This window comes from Sinohyriopsis cumingii, chromosome 5 (genome assembly GCF_028554795.1).
Source record: "Sinohyriopsis cumingii isolate HCF-2022 chromosome 5, ASM2855479v2, whole genome shotgun sequence".
Lineage (NCBI taxonomy): Eukaryota > Metazoa > Mollusca > Bivalvia > Unionida > Unionidae > Sinohyriopsis > Sinohyriopsis cumingii.
In genome coordinates this window covers 140,807,607-140,825,435 of record NC_142965.1, presented here as the reverse complement: position 1 = coordinate 140,825,435, position 17,829 = coordinate 140,807,607, and the positions used below count along the sequence as shown (strand labels likewise).

At 34.3% G+C, this 17,829-nt stretch overlaps 1 protein-coding gene across 22 annotated transcripts in view; it reads right to left on the bottom strand.

Annotated features, from left to right (window-relative positions):
* Positions 1-1,489: 1,489 nt before the first annotated feature.
* The window catches only part of LOC149800365 (muscleblind-like protein 1), a 309,043-nt gene continuing 292,703 nt past the window's right edge, over positions 1,490-17,829 (bottom strand). For 20 of the 22 annotated variants that reach the window (XM_089960000.1, XM_089960004.1, XM_089959991.1 and 17 more), the window contains one exon: positions 1,898-17,296. The gene's annotated coding sequence lies outside the window, so the exon portion shown is untranslated. Of the gene's footprint in view, positions 17,297-17,829 lie in introns of all 22 variants that reach the window. The other 2 variants (XM_089959999.1, XM_089960006.1) reach the window with 1 other exon arrangement.

Here is a 17,829-nt window from a genome sequence, read left to right as displayed (position 1 = left end):
AATACACTGGACCTTAAAATTGTTTAAAATTATGCCATCAACATTGTACTCAGGCAGGCCAACCAGTAATTCGAAGGCTTTTTGGGGTTATAATCCTTAGAGGTATAATATATGCAGCGATTAAAAAAAAATTCAAGCAGACCCATAACATAATATCATTGTTGAAGACACCGTTACCGCAAAATAAGTAATATTTTAGGTCTGGTTCATGAACAAGGGAGACAAATACTATTAAGATGCGTATCCTGATTCGTTCTGCCGGATGTGGTACAAATTAGGGTTGCAGCACGCCTCTTCGGAACACCATACCTTGATTCTTCTCTATCTTCATGCAGCTGTCATGGAAACCAATCATAAAACAAAGCGAACTGATCGGTCAGTTAGCAACTCTAGTATACCTTTTTAAAATCAATACATGATGTTAAACAAGTGTACCGTGTCCAGTTTGTTACATCCTAGGTAGGCGTATGTCGCAGCTTTCAACACTTTTGGCACCTCCATCTCTACTTTACAATACAACTCGTAAAACTAAGTTTGCTTTATCGTCGTTTGTTAAAATAGAACCTCACAACTTATTACTAACAAGTATAGCTTGATAATTTTGACCCAAGTAAAAGTGATATTCCTGGAAGATTCAAATGAGACCATTTTCATTTGAAGCAATAATAAACAGTCAAGCTCTAATAATGGCAATGGGGAGGCACTATCAAAATGGCTATGGGGAGGCACTATCAAAATGGCAATGGGGAGGCACTATCAGAATGGCAATGGGGAGTCACTATCAACATGGCAATGGAGAGGCACTATCAAAATGGCTATGGGGAGGCACTATCAAAATGACAATGGGGAGGTACTATCAAAATGGCTATGGGGAGGCACTATCAAAATGACAATCGGGAGGCACTATCAAAATGGCTATGGGGAGGCACTATCAAAATGGCAATGTGGAGGCAATGGGGAGGCACTATCAAATTGGCAATGGAGAGGCACTATCAAAATGGCAATGGGCAGGCACTATGAAAATGGCGATGGTGAAATATGTCTATAATAACACCTATTTTCAAGATATCATTATGAGAGTTACTCCTTCATAAACGTCTCTAACTTTAGATTTCATTGCAATGCACTTTGTGAACCTTCGGCTTTTATTTTCATCCTTCGTTTCTTAGTATGTGATGGAAATGATATCCGACAGAAATTAAATCTACTTAAAACTGAAGCACGACTGCAGCAATTTTATGATCAATAATTAAAAATCTGACGTTACCTGTGTGCTTTTAATAAATGGTAAATATGCGTGTGTGTGTGTGTGTGTGTGTGAGAGAGAGAGAGAGCTTTGTTTTGACCATGTGAATTGCGTCTTGCCAGCTTGCAGTTAATTCCATTACTGACAGGCATGTTATTGACAGCCAGAACTCTATAATCATTTTATTTGTCAATTCTGACGAATCCTCTATAGTTTGACGTTGACAAAGAGATATAAGGTGTCTTGACTAGTTTACACTAGTTTATTAGTGGGTGTTATCATTTTGTTACACATATATGGTGAAAATTCATTTAAATAATGTTCAAGTATTCACAATAAATAAATTAAAAATTCATCTCATGGCTGAAAAACCGAGTTACAAAATTTGAAATCGCATAATTTACAAAAATGAATACGGTTTCGTCGGTTCCTATTCAATCTCTCAAGAATTTCAGCGTAATGAAGTTACATAATGGCTCACCAACGGCTGGTTTTTGTGGACTGGTCAGGAATGACTGAATTATAGGAATGACTTATGCAATAGTTTATGAGGAACTGCTGCTTGTGGCCGGTAGGTCAAGATAAGTACTGCTTGTGGCCGGTAGGTCAAGGTAAGACTTTCCTTCTTCTGGTTTCAAGAAATCTACTGAATCTGAATGACAAAATATTTTATTAAACTACAATGTTGTTTATAAATGAGATAAAATGTCCATAAACCAAATTATGTACAAAATAGGATAACAAAATTAAAACATTTCCTTAAAAATCTACGATCACACTATATATATTAAAAACTTAAACAAAAATTACTGAACCGAAAACGAGATACTTGGAAGACGCATTGTGTGATGTCAGTAAATTCCGTTGCAAAACGTCATACAAAATAAAAATTTCGCCACTTCGTGGCCTCACAATCGTCACTTGGTGACTTAAGTATTTTAAAGGAATAAATTTGTAGCTTCCTACCACAGAACCACTCAACTTGCACTTTGTTTTTAAATGTAATTAATTTTATATTTGTATTAAGTTAGGATTCAGTATGTAATGGTCTTTTCACCATATCCGAAGCTGGACACGGGTTAGAATTGATGGTAGAAAGTTACAAGATATTCCATGGGACGGTCATGTCGTGTGCGCATATCGTTTGCGGGTTAGCTTGGCTGACTTCAGCGTAATGCAGTATTAGGCACTTACAAAGAGTGCAGCTTGTTGCACGGCAACCATGCCCAAAGCAGACGAGATTCAATCAAATGCTCTAAATTTCTGTGGGCAAATGCGACACGAGTGGAATTAAAAGAATGTTTCTTTTCAAACACCTTTAACTGGCAGTGCGTAAATTCCTTTTGCAACCGATTCACTACAGGTATTTTAGAGACCGTCCACAATTCTGCATCCTCCGAACGCTGCGTCCATGAAGACAGCACCTTCTATGAAAACAAGGATCATCAACATTTTACTGGAATATTTAAAGGTAAATTCAAGAGAATAGCACCATGGTCCTTGACCTTTGAGCAAGGTTGAACACAAAAAGTTAGACAAGAAGAAATTTAATTTCTTGACTCGAGATCCATGAACAAAGGAGGAACAATAACGGAATTGTTCAACAGCTCAGTTTAAAGTCCCCATGGACTTAAGTTGCACCAGTATTGTCTTCAGTGAATGTAGCAAACTTCTATATCCATCAAGGCCGCAGACAAAAAACTAAGCACACGTACTCGGTCATTTATAATCTACATGACCTTGTATACGTTTCTCTAACCTTCATCACTAAATTAAGTCTGAATCATATTATAATAATAATATGTATATTGTGATACACAGATATAAAAAAGTGTATCCACACTGCTTTTGGATGCTTTCAAGTGTATCCATCTAGCAAGAAGATATAGACTAGACCGTATCAACCAATTCAGTCATGCAATCAAATCAGGCAACGTTTCTCTCTTATACAATAAAAAAAACTGTATCTCTATGTATCATCAAAGATAGCAGCCAGTAGTGGCAATAATCCAATTTATTTGCAAGACAATAATCGAACGTGTTTGCAAGGCAATGATGCAATGTGTTTGCAAGGCAATGATCAAATGTGTTTGCAAGAAAAGTACTTCCAAATTCATGTAATAGTCACAACCAAAAGGTAGACCTGTCATAATAAATGAAAGGCTTATCAATAAAATTGCTACCAGAAAAACACGGACATATTTAAGCATCCAATTTTGAGCACTGTCGTGTAGTCACTCAAAACTTCGCTTATACATATCGGCATCTTCATATAGGTGCATTGTGGGGGCCAATTTCGTTAAACAATTTTCACATTCAAAACCTAGCGACAAAAAAGTAAAGAAAAAAATCGTTGCCAGCATTATACCCAAGCAGGGGTAATATATGGTTGCCATAGTTACTTGTCTGATAACAGGAAATACAAAAGGGATTGTGAATTTGATACTAAAAGCAGTTGCTGCCTCTTCATCTTCCTTTGTTGTATTTACGCTCATTTTGTCCCGAACACAGTGGTCTTGAGGTAGACATATCGAAAGACATTCAACTGGAAACAAATTGGTGAAACTTTTGCATTAGCTTTCAAGCTTCAAGCATAGAGACTTCAGGTGATCAGAAACCCTGGCCAAAAGTCGATTAATTAGTCTAGAAATGCTAGCCATGTCCTTGAATACATTTAGTTAAGGCGATACGAGATTATGCGCATAGCAAAACACATTATATTATGGCGATAACAAATTATGAATAAAAAGCAGACTATATTGGAAATATTACAACTTAATATGCTGGAAAGCTAGGGAAAGTCAAAGGTACTTCTTTGAACCCGACGAGCTTTACAATATAGCAGATGCATTTTCCAAACATCTTTTGTAAAGGAAAGAAACGATCAATTAAACTTTGTTTCTTCAAACAAATCTTAACTGCTAATCAACTGCAAATTTTTGGCAAACATGGAGAACTAGTTTTCATATTACGTTTCTTAGATCCGTGTCATTTTTAAAAAATGCAAGTCCATGATTCAGATTAGGAAGACTGGTTAAATGTTATATTTACATTACGTTTTAAGGGCAAACTAATCCTTAAGAAATGTTTGATCAACAATTTCCATTTCATATGGAGAAAGGTAGCCATTTTGAAGTTCAATTTTCAAATCTGTTGTATAAACTTTCTTTTACCCATGAAGGAATTAGTATCCATTGAATTCTCCGATTGCAACGGTCAAACGTCTAAACTAAAAATAATTGCATAGCTGGCCAATTTAATATTTGAATGCGTCCTTGTACAAAGATATAACTAAGATAATGTTCTCTATGACAACGGCTATCCAAAGACAACAAATGAAGCAGCCTGCATCAGCATACATCGAACAAACTAATGATACGGCCACTAATGGATGACTGGTCTTTAAAACCTCGGTTACAAATAGGCAGACGATGTGGAGCGTGTCTACCATCTGAATAAGTATAATTTCGAAGGTACTCGTTTATCTGTATGCCTTTGGTTGCAAAAAAATAATTATACACTGATTTTGAATGGCTCAAGATGTTGAAAATCTGTTTCTGACATGGTTATAAATTATAATCCCAGTGTTATCTTGCTTGGAGAAAGGCAAGACGGAAGTATTTGGAAATGTCCCCGCAAAGCAATCGTCAACAAGCAATAAAAAATGCAAAACATAATACTTTCTTAGCTACTATGTCGCTACCTCAACAACCCGAGGCTACAAAAAAAAAAAAAAAAAAGATTCTAAAGATAGATTTTAATGCAACAAAATTAACAGTCAAGTTATCAAATAGACGATGTCTCTTCTTACAAAGCACGATATGAAACGTTTGTTTGTGCGTCATGTTCATCCCGACTTCATCCAAAATGGTGGTCTATTATGCTTTGTCTAAAGAGCACTTTTTTGGCAAGACTTTGCATTTGTTTGCAGATGGAGTAAACTAAGAAAACTAAGTCTATATGCATGGTCTAAAGTATCGCAAATAGATGAAGGCTCGACTTAAAATTTTTTAAAAATAATTCTGTAGTATCCCGCCAGCGAAGGAGGTAAGGGTAATATATTATTTTCACATTATCCCTTTTTGCGTGTAACCCCCACCTCTACCTATTTTAAAAACAGAAGGCATCAAGGTCTGGAAAATGTACGAAAGTAAGCAAATTCAAGCTCAAAGCGGAGTTTCTTTAGCACGGGTCAGTTTGAGTTTGTCTTTTATTTGCTCAATTTGTTTTAGAAATATTAAAACTAGACGTAGCAAATATAGGATGCACATTTTTACTGAAATGGGCTATTCTAGAAACCAGAAAAGGACAGTTAGTTGGAAATGTTGGGTGCAAAAGACGATTTTAAAAAAAAATTGTATTTGTGGTCCAACGAACCTCACCCTTCACTAAAAATGGACTTTGCCAGAAACCAGAAAAGGACAGTGAGCAAGTGTGTAATTCAAATAAAAATTGTGATAGTGTTTGAAATTCCGAGCCAGCAGTGAGGTTAGACATTATAAACTGTCCTAAGTTTGTGTATTTTTAAAAAATATCCTTGATGCCTTTCAATTTAAAATCGGTAAAGGGGGTATGAGCTGCCAGGATGGTAGGCGAATACTACAGGCACTTTATATACGAATCCTTTGTGGTAGTCAATAATGTGATCTGACAGGTCAAATGTCAAGGTCATATGACCTGTCTCAGATGTCAAGGTTAAACCAGTATCAGTGATCATGCTGAACCCTGCCAATGCATTGGCATCATGGTGCAACCTTTCAGTGTTTAGAAGCATAGAACAAACACCCTGGTGGCAGAAATGGTCATTTGAAACGTAATGCAGTACAAAAAAACGTGCCAGATGTAAATGGGGAAGAACATAAATCAGTGATTTTAATGAAACTTTCTATTTTCCTCTGAGGAAAAATATCGTGAACTCAGTATGATTTTGAAAATAGTACAGTGCCGCCTTTCTCCAATATGTGCAGGACCAGCATAGAAAACTAAGGATTTTCTTTTGAACACTGGGCTTCAATGACCAGATTCTGAAGTCCTGGAAGTCTGAAATCTTACAGAGAGTTCCAAAAATTTCAGAATGGAAATGATAGATCGTGATATCAATTCAACAGTGAACTTGTACAACCTTTCAACAAATTGATAGTAAAATCTTTTCTTGGAGTCATCATCATTTTCCACCCCCATAAATTAGAAATGTTACATGGAAGTAACATCCTTTGTGTAACCTCTGAATAGCATCAACATATATTAATACTACATGCTTTTCATTTTGGAGAGATCACCTAGTTATGCTGGTAGAAATGAAACATTTCATTGAAAGCACTGTTCTACTACACAGCAGAAATTGCCAAGATTTTTAAATTGCATAGAATTTCATGTTGAGATGATTACAATTTTGTCCTATCACTGCTGAAAAAAAGTTTTCCCCAAAAATTTGTATAAACTGGAAGGTTTGCTGATGAGTGCAAGTGGTGGTGGTGGAGTATATGACAGAAATTTGTTATTAATTTATGATACAAAGCTCTTGGTTGTATCCTACTATGGGTGCACTTAATCGTTTGATAGAAAGAGTCTCAGGGGGAAAGAATGTCTACTAAAGACTTGAAAGTATAATTATAATCTTGGACCAACTTGAAACAGCACTATATGTTTCTTTTGATACCCAGCTGTTTAATAAAATGTATACATCGTTCTGAGAAGATTTGTGTCTTTGGAACTATTAATATAAAGCGTTCTTCAAAGGTCAGGCAGAAAGGAAAGAGGGAACAAAAACCTATAATGTAGTCCTCATTTATTTTGAGCCCGGTCTTTGGCTGTGAGAAATTTACACCGTGTTAGCATTCATTACCTACGATATAAAAGTATTACTACCATAATCATCTTATTAATAATTTCATTATCGATGACTGAAATTCCCATGGAAAAATTGTGACAAACATAATGAAACTGATAAATGATAAATGCTTTTTTCCTTAATTAAACCTCACTCCCATGCTTTTTCTTCACTTTCAAAATGTACATTTAAAAAAATCATATTAAATTAACATTTGCAGCTGCATGGGTTCCAGTCACTACAGCTACATTTCTGTGATGGCTTAGATTCTACTGGATACAAGGGCAAAGGTCAGGGGTTGAAAGGTCAAAGTTCATGCAGAGAATAAAAAAGCACAAAACACAGTAGTTGATATCTAATGGATTATATGAAATATCAGCATTTATTGAAGCCTTCTCTTTAAGAGTGACACAGCGAGGCAAACAAGACATTTTCATAAGCACAAATCCTTAACAATGTGTTTCTTTTGCTAGCAAAGCGAAAGCAAAATTTAGGATTTTTAAAGGCAAAGTGGCTATATGTATTTCAGTTACACCTAATGCCATTATGAGTGGCATTGCTCATTTGAAAAGTGTCCACTACCGCTAGTCCACAGCATGCAATTTAGCAGTGACAAGAGGAATTTGACAACCCATAGATTTTAATTTTTTTTTATATCTCCCCTGCCCAATGGACTGCCTTACATTATTTACTGTTGTGACTACAACCGACACATACATTCCAACCTTATCCTTCAAAGAAAATGGTTGGCAGGCAACAGTAGGGTGTAAAATATTATTTCAGAATGAATTTCTATCATTTTACTGGAATACAAAAGAATTTTTGATGTATTCTTGATATTTGACATATTATAGAATCGTGGATTGAAATAGCTACCAAAGTTTTATTCCACCAATCAAGAAAAGGCTGAATTTGTAACAGGCAATCCCATTTTGCAGTGGAAAACCATATCAGATACCTACTAACAGAACCCAGAAACAATGGCTCTCTCTTTATCTCTTCTACTTTAGCAACCATGTTGTTCAGATTTTCTTTTTCTCCCCCAGTGAATCATTTGCAAAATGAATCAATTTAAACAAGTGTCCATTATGAATTCATGCTGTGTTTGTATTAATAAAAGGTGAAACCAATGTACTGGGTAATTTAGTTTGTTTTTATTCCAGGTTTGGAAAATCGCTGCTTGTTTCTAGAAATTCTTCAGAGTATCTTTTAAGAATTTAAATCTTGGTGATAAGATAGCAGAGCAGATGCGAGAGAGCCATCTATGTCAGTAAAGAGCAGCTTTTGTTAAAAAGGTCTGCAGTTGCTGTGAATGCGGGCGTGAAGACTGTTTTACAGTCGATCAGCGGCAGACACAAAAAGCATTAAGCGATGGCATTTTTACACAATATTCGATTAATATGAAAACAAAAAACCCTTATTACATACATGAGAACAGTTCCCAAGAAAAATAATAATAAAAAAATGTGTAAAATATTGTAAAGAGGAACATTTTATGTCCTACAATATGTGGTGGACTCAAAAATGAACAATGTTGTCCATAACAATTTATAACAATGACTGCTATCCATACTATGTTAGACATAGTGATACCCACTCAGTGTTAGTAATTGTAACAAAGTAGATAGTAACAAGTCAAGAAAAGGCCAAATGCTATATCAACTTGTATATCACTAATTCCCAACTCTCTTAGAATATTGACCTAGATAAACTCAATAATCATGCACTGGGTTCGGTTCTGGACTGTGGGTCTTTTGCAGAAAAAGTATGGAATAGTGTGGTTTTAACCTTGAAATATTTTCCATTTCAACCAATTAGGAGTTAATATCTCAGCTGCAATTACTCAGAAAACTATGCTATTTCTTATGACAGTGCATGTAGATTATGACAAGTACTCGTTTACTAAAAGCACCAAAACCTGTACAATCAGACTGCATCTCCTCTAAGCCAATATATACTGTACACGGTCAGCAACAATGATGGTATGACAAAAAATGGTGAATCCATTCCTCTCATTTTGGGTTCTTTTTGGCCAAAAACTGGACAATAATCCTCACAAATTACCTGCATCCTTCGTTTCTCTTTTCTGTACCTAACTACAATGTAATCAACTAATTTCATGTTGCTTACAGACTGCCTTTTATACTAAGAAACTATCCTTTATTAATCACTTTATCACAATGGTGCTCAAGAACTGGTGTCCATGTAGGAAACTGCTTTCCTGAATTTTGTTTTCTGTAATATCATTCAAATAATTTGCAATGCATACTTTTCACACAACAATGGCAATAGTTCTGTGCAAAGAACATGCCCTGAGATACACTATGGCAGGCTGACCTGGGCTGTTCTTGTCAATGAAATAGAAACTGGATGACCGTGAATCTGGCATGGTAACCACAAAGTACACACCCTGAAATACACTATGGCAGGCTGACCTGGGCGGGTCTTATCATTAGCAACACCATGGCACAATGACCACTAAGATACTTTGGTTCCCACATTGAATAAAGATCTGATGGTTTTCAGACAAGTTCTATTCCATAATCCTACCACACCACATTAAACAGGTATCAGACTAAAGCCAAATAAAATACATATACTTACTATTATGCGGTACAAGTCAGGACTGATCTTGTTCCTTGTGTATTTGCCTTTCATATCTGCCTGTGAACCTGGAGTGATCTGTTTCTATTGAGTCTTTTAATCAAGGTCGATGTTCTTGATGTTGGGATAGGTATATATATACAAGTATACACTATAGTTATCCCTAGTTGCAAAGTAACTTATGCTTACTGTACTCTGTACCAACACCATTAAGTAACAAATTTCTACAATCTTCATAAGTAAGGTATCTACATGGCAGATGCTCTCTTGGTGGAGAAATAGACATTTGTAAAAAAAAAATATTTAAAACTTCAAACTTGTCATGGCATATATTACTATCTTAATCTAAGTATAGCCAATCATCCAAAATTTTCATATTGAGAAATTAAAAATGTTATTCTGGTTATAATAAAAAAGTATTTTTTCTGAAACACTTGGTTACACAATGAAAAAATTTCTTTTTTAATTTAAAACATGACCATTTTGGAGGTTTCTAGCACAATTATGAAAACATGACAATAAACAAAGATTAAAATGTTCAACATGTAAAATTTAAACCTTACTCCTAATGCAAGTCAACCCAAAACTTTGGAATATGCTGACTGTTACCAAAATACACATTAGAAAATATGTCTAATTCTTAGGGTTATCCATGGCATCAAAAATTCAAAGTAGAATGTGCTCATATTTTTAACCGTTATTCTTTAAGAACTTTTTTCCACTTAAAGCTCATACACTGGATTTCCAACTGTATAACATAATTTGTCAATCACTTTAACTAACAAAGTGGACAAACTTCAGAAACTAATGCCCCAAAAATTATTCCCATTAAAAATACATGTACTTTTCTGTTAAGGAATGACTTTTTTTTCTAATGCTAATATGCACTGGCTGTATTATCTCTACTTCTGTATAAAATATAAAAATTAGTAATTAAACACTAAAATCTATTAATAAAATGAACACGATTCATAAAGCGAGAAACATCATTAACAAAGATTACTTGCTGGATTTAAAGGAACGATCTGAAGATTCTTTTTTTTCAAATATTTTCTCCTTCAGTAATGTTATAACAGCACAAAATGGCCATACCATAATGTGAAGATTCTTACAAACACACGGCAGGTATTGTGTGAAACAGAGATTAGACAATTTCTATGGGCTGGTGGTCCACAACTGCTAAGTAGTCATTTGTCCAAGAAGCTAGTAATGCAATTTTAAAGTAACCTTAACTGATACCAAAGTTTATCTTTCAAAAAGTTGATACCATTTCAAACACTTAACAATTTTGAAAAATATATTTTTTTAATGCAAGTAGCCAAGTCATTCTTGGACAAGTGGAATGATAATTTGCTAGTCCAAATTCAAATAAAGCTGTCCAGGGTAAAATTAAACATCCAGCTCTACTGACAAGTTGAAATCTTGACAACTTTGACAACTTCCAATTTTCAAGAATGTTCACCGTCTTAACAGTTATGTTTCCTGTAGAATAGTTTTTCAAAACGAAAAATGTCAATTTTAGACGAGTATTGATGCTAATGAGTAGGCATAGCATTCTGTTTTTACCTATGTTAGTTGATGGGTGAGGTGCAAGATTGACTGAGAAAGCACTTCCTTACATGTAGTTGCTGTCCACTTTGAAAGCTAGTGATTGAAGATCCTGTCATATAATGGCAAAGAGATAACTATAAGTCAATAGCACAATCATAAGTCCTACAAGAACTAGTAACTACATTTACACATACACAATTATTTCTACAACCATTGGTAATCATGTAATTGTTATACATACATACATACCCAATGGTAAAAGAGACACAATTACAGAACGTGTATCACATTTACTAGGATGGTTTTTAAAACTTGTGTCAAATATACACCTATAATCTACTGCTGGGATAGACTCCTTAATTTGCAGATGTCCACTGGAATTATTTAAATGATAAACTGTATGATTAGAACATATCAATCATCACAGTCAATACTAAATTGATTTTATTTATGTAAAGCACACATCAACAGTCTGCATTTTTTAAAATTACAAACACCCTATCTCAGATGCATCTAAAATGTGAAGGCATACCTGTAATATATCTCGGAGCAAGGAAAACTTTTTAAAGAATTTTGGGATAGAACAATAAAAAAGCTGCAGTTTGAAAAATGCTTAACAAAAGTGTATTTGTTTTGCTTGGTAAAAAGTCACCACTAAAATTACTTTTGAATAAATGCACATGGAAGAAATCTGAAAGAAATCTCATGCTTAGATCTCACAGAATACTTTGCCAATTATTTCAAAATCTGATACCTGGAAAAAAAAAACTGGTTTAAAAATGCACTGTATGAAAACACAAACAAATTCTGATTAGCACCATTTTAAAAACAAATTTCATTTCCTGCAATGGCTACATGCTTTCATTTAATACTGAAATAAATATATTTAATTTTTACATTTCTTGAATTTTGGGAATGCTGACCTTGATATTCAAACAGTCATCCTTCATTACAGTTCTGGGAGCTACAAGTGATATTGGCAAAGTTGCCTTTTACTGGGCACATGAAATGGAACAAGAGGCCAATGTAGGCCTGATGTCACACATCTGTCATCTGCCCAATAGCCAAACACATGAGCAGTTGGCCAAAAATCTGGGCCAGCATCATGGTTTTGGGAGAAATTTCTTCCATTGATGTTGATTGCATATGTTATATACAACATTGCTTCAGGGCATCTCTATTATTTTATCATCTTCCTCTGTAAGTGTTGGCACATCAGCACTATTTGACCAATATATGGATTCAGTGAGGCTTTCTCTGGAGTTGGTTAAATATCTTTATTTACAAAATAATTTGTTTAAACCGTTTTATTTTTATATAATGTAGCCATATTTCAAGAAAGATTGGCATTAATCATACAAGTTCATGTCATGTGAATGGAATGCCTACTGACAAATTTAGTAAAGAATATGTTGGTCCATTTTTGTCAAGTTGTTAACAGGCTTTCCCATTTTTAGAGATCATATTTAACAGCCAATAAGGATCACTTGTGCAATTTCAAAGCCCAAGGTGCTTTCACTCAAATTCCTTTTGTGAAGAAGTCATTGAAAGGTTTTCTGTTTTAAGTAATGATGGCCATATTTGATGTGGCTGTGTACTGTTTCTGTTTTAAGTAATGATTGCCATATTTGATGTGGCTGTGTATTGTTGATGAAAATCTGCATGCCCTTCATTCCAGGCTGCTTCTAAATTTGGTCAAATTCTGTTCAGCAGTTATCAAGAAGTTGATTAAAAGTTTTTCGTAGAAACTGAAAGCCAACTGACAACATTTTCCCACAAAATTAATAGCCCATCATGTTAGGATAGTCTGTCAACTTTGGACAAATTCTGTCTGGCGGTTTTGAGAAATTATTTAAAGTTCACTAATGGTGGTCATATTTTCGATATCATTTGTACAAAACTAATAAAGCCCTAATTTCAGGATGCTTTCAGTCAAATGGAGTCAATTCTGGCTGATCAACAGTTATAGTTTTTGTCTAACTTTACCAACGGCTACCATTTCAAGAGGCAGATTGGCATTATCAGTATAAACTAGAAAGCTCTTCTTTCCTGGATCATTTCTGTCCAATTTGTTCGAATTCTGTTCAGTGGTTAATGACAAGTTGTTCGAAGACTTTTTTATTTTTAGCAACGATAGACATATTGGATGGTGGATCAGCACCATTTGAATAAATCTGACATCTCTACATATTGGGATATTCTATTAAATTTGGTTGAAATTGTCCAGTGCTGTTTGAAACATTTAAAAAAGCAACTTTTTTTAATGGATAATGTATGCTTGATGTAGAAAAAAAAACAACATAAGCACTCCTTGGCCTCATGGTCAGGCATAATGTATTTTTGATGAAGGGACACAAAATAAGCTCTCTTTGGCCTCATGGTCAGGCATAATGTATGCTTGATGAAGGGACACAAAATAAGCTCTCTTTGGCCTCATGGTCAGGCATAATGTATGCTTGATGTAGGGACACAACATAAGCTCTCTTTGGCCTCATGGTCAGGCAGGCTAAAAATAGGGTTCAACTATTATAGTGGTTTTATGATTATGCCATTGTAATATCAGGGACTGTCTTAAATCAGATTACATTAATTTTGGAATTCCCCCACTTTCTTTAAGTTCATTTTTGTCAAGTAATAATAATAAATACCATTCCTTCCACATCATTACATTTTAGTTTTCTATTTTCAATTAGGAGGTTTTTGTCATTTACTCTCAATTAACCAAAAGAGTTTATTCATATTCACAAAATACATTCTTGTTTTGGGGAGAAAAAGAAATTAATAATTTGCATTTTGCCAAGAGCCAAAGGAAATATCAAATAATGAGGAACAGAATACAGACAACTTCCAAACAATTTACAATTTTTTGCTGGGTATAAATGCCTTGTTATTACGAACATCCTTTGATAGAATAGAGTGGGGGCCTTGTTATTGCGAACATCCTTTGATAGAATAGCTTGGGGGCCTTGTTATTGCGAACATCCTTTGATTGAATAGCGTGGGGTTTGAAATAATCCATTGTGGAATCTATCCCAGTAGATGCATTTCTCTACAAATATACTGGTAACAAACACTACAAACTGAAAATAGATACAAACCATGGAAAAAAAGGAATAAAATTATATAGCGGGATTCTAGTACTATGATTTCACCAAGAACACATTCTGTGTGCTTTCTCTAGGATGATCTTAGGTACAACTCTAAGAATAAATGAAGGACACTCCTTGGTAATAAAAAAAATTATGGACAAATTTGTCCAACCTGGTCAAAGTGAAGATTTTGTTCCACTATGTACCAATACTGTTAACCTGGCTCATGCAGCAAAATATTCCAACTTTTTCCTGTTCATACTGAATATCTAATTTGTGTACCATAAGAGGCTTTTGTCAGTAATTTAAGACATCCATATGTCTAGAACTGAGAATCCATGTAATTAAAAACTGTTTACTGTACTGTCTGAAAGTTTTCATATTTTTAACTTTTCTTATACCAGCTATTCATAAAAATTGTATTTATTCTTTTATACTTTCTATTTTTTGTCTATAGAACTGTTGTGGGTTTTGATGGACTTTCTATTACATAAATACATGTATAGCAGAACTGCTCAGTTGGTAAAGTGTTGGACTCCTAATCCATCGGTCATGGTTGTGTGTTTGGGAAAGTCACTCATCTTCCATTTTCTTTGCATGACATAGTGTCAATGAATTCAATAAAAACGGTAAATAATCATCAGGCTAGATTCTTGACAAAATATCATAATTGTGATATTTAATGTTTTTTATGAACAAACCAACAATAGTAGTTTATTCCAGAAAATTCTTAATTTTACAAATAACACGTTACTGAAATAATTCAAAAGACAGCAAGGTAAAGGTTAATGTAGTATTCTGCAATGCTTTCCATGGGTGGAAAAATGGAGCATAACTTCATTCCAGGTCTTTCTCATGGGATTTATTTGAATGATGGGCATCTTCTGCAATAGCTTTCATTACATTTAACTTTGAAATACAAAATCTATACAAGTTTTCATTTTTAATGACAGGATTCTCATGACAAAATTACCAAAATTGATCTAAAAAAGGATGAAAAAACTGTCTACTTGAAGAATTACTATATCACAACCCAAAATCATTCACTTAAAAAAGTGGTACTTGGTGAATGAGTTCTTTTATTTGAATATCCGTAATTTAAAAGTCCAAGAATATTTATAGAATTAATGAGCTTCAAGTATGGTACCTAGGTTTGCAAGAATTGTACCTTCGAGTTCCTAGTAACACTACATTTTTCAGGTGATACGTGTCTACAATTAACAGAAATGCAAATAAAACCATTTCAAATAAAATGACAAAATGTATGTACAGTATATGAACCTCACACATATGTGAACATGAGACACCATATTTTTTTGTCATCAATCAAACCATCAACATTCTGTCATATAATCACAATCCAATTCATTAAAAACAGACCATGTGACCATGTTACGCACCAATCAAATATCATTATACAAGTAATCAACAAATCAATTCAAATATTACATCTGAAGGTTTGAAAGATGATAGGATGACTGACTACCTACTTACTCCTTTGACTCACCTAAAGGGTTGTCCATAAAACATCGAGACTATATTTCTATGACATAATTTATAACATATGTGTAGTAGTAATAATCATAATAGAAGAGTACGGACTTCCACCAAGTACACAAAGACTTGTATCTTGAAAATATATATATATATATATATATATAGATATATATATATAAAGAAAAACACAAGTACAAAACAGTATAATATGGTAATCACCTACTTGTTGATTTTCTATTAATTCACAAAAAACTGAAATGAACTTGGTGTGTAGTTTGGTTTTTCCCCTCTATCTTAGGAGTTGAACCGGAGTATGGCACAGTTATTGAGATACAAATCACGATCAATTTATATCTGTTTTAATGTGCACCTTTTGTAAGAATTGCACCATTCATTAAAAATATAATTTACATGGAAACATCAACTAAAATTCCAGTAACAAAATCTACAAACATTGTAATATAAAGAAGCCCATTTAGTTGGGCACATTCATTTTTTTTATTTTTTTATTTTTTTGAGCAATATGCTGAAGGGAGGGTCTGGTTGGGTGGAACACAGCATGTTTTTTAAACATGCTGCAATAATTCAAGCTACATTGCCTCATTCATGACAAACATCATCAGGAAGGAGATATAAAAACTACATCAACCTTAGGAGACATTACGATCTTATACAGATGATTGAGAACACTCAAACAGCCAGGTTATCACCATGACAGCCAGGTTATCACCATGACAGAATCTATGAGGTAAAGCACCTGAATTATCTATTTGTGACATGCAGTCGATACAGCTGGAGGCAAACTCCTTTTAAGAAATACAGCCTAAGGCAAGAATAAGCAATGTTTAAATAACAATGTTATAAAATATACATTGCAAAAAATCATACAGCTCTTTATACAAAGTTAGTGTAAACATACTTAAAATTTTTTGTCCTTCTTGGAAAAAATTCTCTCCATCTTAAATATTAAAAAGAATAATAAGAAAAATGTTTTAGGTGAAAATTTTAGCAGTGAAAATAATATTAAATTTCACAATGTACATCTTTGATATCTTGTTTACAAAACGAAATAAAATAACTTGTCAAAAGCCGTGTAAAGAGTAAAAATATCACATCATCGAAGTGGAACAGCAACAATCCTCCTCGTAAAGCAACATGATGTTAAGTAACAAGTCCTGAATGAATTATACCAGGAATTAAAGACTTTAATCTGATCATGCTATTGAAGAGAACTGCTAACGCTTTCAAATACAAGTCAGTTAAGTAATTTATTTCCCATGGGAAAATGTCCTTAATTTTGACAGACAAGCCCTTCTTGGTTGTGATGAAACCAGCCCTTCCTGACTGCGAAGTAGTGTACTTATACAGAGTTGGGTAAATCGATTGGGATGTGAAAGTACTTGCATGCTGGGCGAGTGCACTTTCCTCGGACTGCATCACGACAAACAGCTACCCTTCCATCCTGCACTTCAACATAATCTGTGAATAAGAAATGGAACAAAGTTCTAGGTTTTCCAAACACAAGTTCCTCATTGGGACTGATGCTCTACTGGGTGAACATAATTTCCAGGAAGTGAAGATAAGACCAATTCTTCCTTTAAACTGTCGAGTATTGAAATCATCTCGGATATTCTAAAGAGATTTTCAAATTTGCTGTTGGTACACATAGTGGATATCAGCTTCACATCATTTTCATTTAGGACAAAGTATACATCATTAGAATTTATTTTGTTGAAAAACCACATGTCATAATGATCATCCAGCAGGGGTGGGGGTGGGGGGTGGGGGTGGGGAAACGAGATTTTTAAGACAGTTGTAATGGTAGCCATATTAAATGTACAACTGACACCATTTTCATTTTGTGATAATCATAATGAATAAGGGGTACTGAAATCATGATTTTCAAGATGTTTCATGTAGCAGCCATATTGGATAAACAACTGGCACCATTTCCATTTGGGATCAACTAGGTATAATAATGTCTACTGGTTCAAATGCCATGTTGATATAAT